We start from the raw sequence: 3,623 nt of genomic DNA, 5'->3' as shown, positions 1-3,623 counted from the left end.
CTCGCTCGCCGGCCGTCCTGCGGGCGGGCTGGCGGCTGGGGCGTGAGGCCGGCGCCCGCGGCCATGGTTCTACACAGCTGGTCTTAATTCCCACCTTCTGCCTCTCTACCTGTAATTTATGAAACGGAGGCCTTTGAAATACATGTGTCGTGACCACTGTGCCAGCTGGAGCGTATGGATTGATTCATAGAGTCCAAGGTGCTGGGAGGTCCGGTGTCCCACAGTGGTTCCAGAGCACAGCCTGGACTGCAGAGCTCATGACAGGTAACACCTCTGCCCCGGCCATTGTTAGAGTTTTGTGAACTTTTTGCCTGGGCTGGCCTCAAACTGCAATTCTCCAGATGATCTGCTCCAAGAAATCCATTTACCAAAATTAACTCCAGAAGAGAGAACCTGGCAAACCAGTAACAATGGAAGAAATTGGGAGAGCCACCAAAAAGCTGTTGTCCCCCACGGCACCAGGCTCACCTCCTTCATGAAGAAGAAAGATCTCAAGCAACATGATGGATTCAGAAGCTCATGAAAAGAGGTCACCAATCTTAACATCTTCGAAACAAGACCTGTCCCCTCACATTGCACATGTGGGTGAGATGAAGCATTACTTGTGTGGGTGCTGCGCAGCTTTCAACAACATGGCCATCACCTTCCCCATCCAGAAGCTCCTCTTCCGGCAGCAGCTGTATGGCATCAAAACCCGGGATGCAGTTCTTCAGTTGAGGAGTGATGGGTTTCGAAACTTGTATCGTGGAATCCTCCCCCCACTGATGCAGAAGACAACTACCCTGGCCCTCATGTTTGGTCCGTATGAGGATTTATCCTGCCTCCTCCATAAGCATGTTAGTGCTCCATTGCAACCCGTAGCGTGGCTGCGGTGCTTGCAGGGACCACAGAAGCCGTTTTCACTCCATTGGAAAGAGTTCAGACATTGCTTCAAGACCACAGGCATCATGACAAATTCACAAACACTTACCAGGCTTTCAGGGCACTGAAATGCCATGGAGTTAGAGAGTATTATCGAGGCTTGATGCCCATTCTTTTCCGTAATAGGTTCAGCATTGTCTTTTTTTTTGGCCTTCGAGGACCCATCAAGGAGCACCTGCCCACTGCAAGGATTGAACCCAGGGCTTCGTACATCCTAAGCAAGTGCTCTACCACTGAGCAACATCCCCCCACCCCCTTTTTAAGCTCCTGAAGACCAAACTGCAAATACATTACCAGAGATGGTTTTGTGTTGTCCTGTAGACGTCTTAAATTTGACAAAAAAATTCAGAACTGTAGCCAACAGCTTTATCCGAATTTTAGTGTCATGTGTAATTAGTAAGAAATTCTGCTGTTGTTTTTTACCTTCAGTGTAAACTAGTGTGGTAATAATTTTTAAAAGTCAAACATGATTGAATATCTGAATAGCTTTAAAAGTAGCCTTTCTGTTACATATGTGGCACAGGTGGTTCATGAACATAGGACATTTAAGTCTTATGTCCCATGATTCATATCTGATGCCACCAGATATGTGTTACGAGTTCTGAATTTAGCACATTTCTAGTGGCATGAACCCTCAGGACTGCACCACAGAGTAAACACAGCCTTTGTTTGGTAGCAAATTTGTATCTGACTTGTTTCATTCGTGTTGGGGACAAAGTTGATGTTTTTGTGTAAATAGTCAATACTCATCTTATGGTTGGTTATATAATCATTTGTTATATATTATGAGCTGTGCAATAAAGCAGAATTGTGTATACATAGTTATCTTTGGATACCTGAAATTCCCAAGCTCAGTTACAGTGGTGATGCTCTGTGTGAGGCCGTGCAAACTTGTAAGGGAGTGATGTAGTGAGCATGATGGGTGCCATGGGACTGAACTAACACTGCTACAGTACCGATGAAGTACTGTAGTGGGAGGGTTGCAAGGCAGATTATGTTGGAAGAAAAAAGGTAAGCACTTGGACTTGGTTTCCTTTATGTTAAGATACTTGCTTTCTCCTGTACAAATAAATGCACATCAGACTTGAACTGCATTCTCTAAATTTAAGGAGTTTTAGTTTTTAATGCTGTCTTTCTGTTTAATAAATATTTGCTTGCCTAAATGGTTCCCAAATTGGGTGGGGGTTCTCTGTATGTTTCCTCTTTTAAAGTTTCATTATTAAAAGTGATTGAGCACAGAAAAAGAAATGTAATTACAGATGCATTTAAGTATATCAGGCTAATTGTGTCCATCTGTGATTTTTTAAAACTCTGTTAGTTTTCTATTGTTGTGTGACAAATTACCACAAACATAGAATCTTAAAACAATGCCCTTTTATTATCTTTCAGTCTTAGAAGGTGAACCTGTAGGTTTGGATTAGCTGATTCTTCTGCTCAGAGTTTGCCAGTCTGGCATCAAGGCATTGGCCAGGTGTGCAATCTCTTCTGAGGCTCTGGACATAGTTGATCTAGATTTTAGATACATTGTGCCTGATACAAGATACAACAAAAAGACTTTCTTAGCTTTGGACAGTGAGGTTAACAATGGGGTTATGAACGGGTCAATCTATCGTTATTAAACATGGAAACCCATATTCTGAAATGGAATTATAAAAGGAAAACCAATGATAAGAAAAGGTGTTGAGATTGAATCTCACATCAGGAGCCTCAGTTGATAATGAGCTTGTGGTAGTGTGGTTAAAAAATTGAAAATATATGGAAAAGGTAAGAAAAATTGCTATAATTATTTTGTTTAATTATTTATCTGGTATTTGTGTGTGGGTGTGCAACTATTCTGAGTCAGGCATCTTTCAGTGATGACCTAACCAAAGTCCCCAACTTGTGTGATAGTTCATTTTCTATGAATGTCATTTTCATGATGCTTGTTATCATTCTTACAAATTAATGAAAGAACAAGAGTTTCAAAGTCAAATAATTTTGCATTATGTAAAGATCAAAAAATTATTTAGTAGTTCTCCAAGCCTTGCATATGCAAATAAATTGGATATAATATGCAGTATTTAGAAATTTATTTTACTTCAGAACTCATATGTGGAGGAATATGTATTATATATTACAAAAGACAATTTGGGGAATGATTAATAAAACTTTAAGTCACATTGAATAAGCAGATTTATAAGCAATATTAAAGGCTGTCTCTATTTGGAACACATTCATTTGTAATGGATCCAATCATGAAAATTATATTATGTTCTTTGGCACAATCCAACAGCCTACCAGCAGGCCTGGAGAAAATGAGTAGCCAATTTGTCTAGGTTTCAAAACTGGCGGTGGTTATAGTGAAATACAGACAGGCAAGGGAATCCTGAAGGTTTGTGAAACAAAGATAAAGCAGTGAGTGAACCATGCATTCCAGGCTGGAAAAGGAGGAGAGTGAAGCCAAAATAATTTTGGATAATAATGAGATGTAGAGAGTGTGGAAGTATAATGCATATTGCTTGCAAATAAGAAAATGTGGAAGAGTAGAGTCAGAGAGCACTTTCAAATTTCAAGATAGTGAAAGTGAAAAACTTCTGGTGATAGAATTGCTTAGGACATAACTGTGGCTTCAATCCTGACGTGAAATGAAGGAAGAGTCCTCAGAAAGGAGAGTGATAGAAGGGGTAAATTCAAGTATGATATATTTGATGCATTGTAAGAAC

The 3,623-nt window shown here is 40.4% G+C and overlaps 1 pseudogene; it reads left to right on the top strand.

Annotated features, from left to right (window-relative positions):
* The first annotated feature begins 358 nt into the window (after positions 1 to 358).
* Positions 359 to 2,154, top strand: LOC109674627 (mitochondrial nicotinamide adenine dinucleotide transporter SLC25A51-like; annotated as a pseudogene).
* The last annotated feature ends 1,469 nt before the right edge of the window (positions 2,155 to 3,623 follow it).

Source organism: Castor canadensis, chromosome 3 (genome assembly GCF_047511655.1).
Source record: "Castor canadensis chromosome 3, mCasCan1.hap1v2, whole genome shotgun sequence".
Lineage (NCBI taxonomy): Eukaryota > Metazoa > Chordata > Mammalia > Rodentia > Castoridae > Castor > Castor canadensis.
Note: the sequence above shows the minus strand (reverse complement) of the source record. Positions and strands in the feature narration are given on the sequence as shown.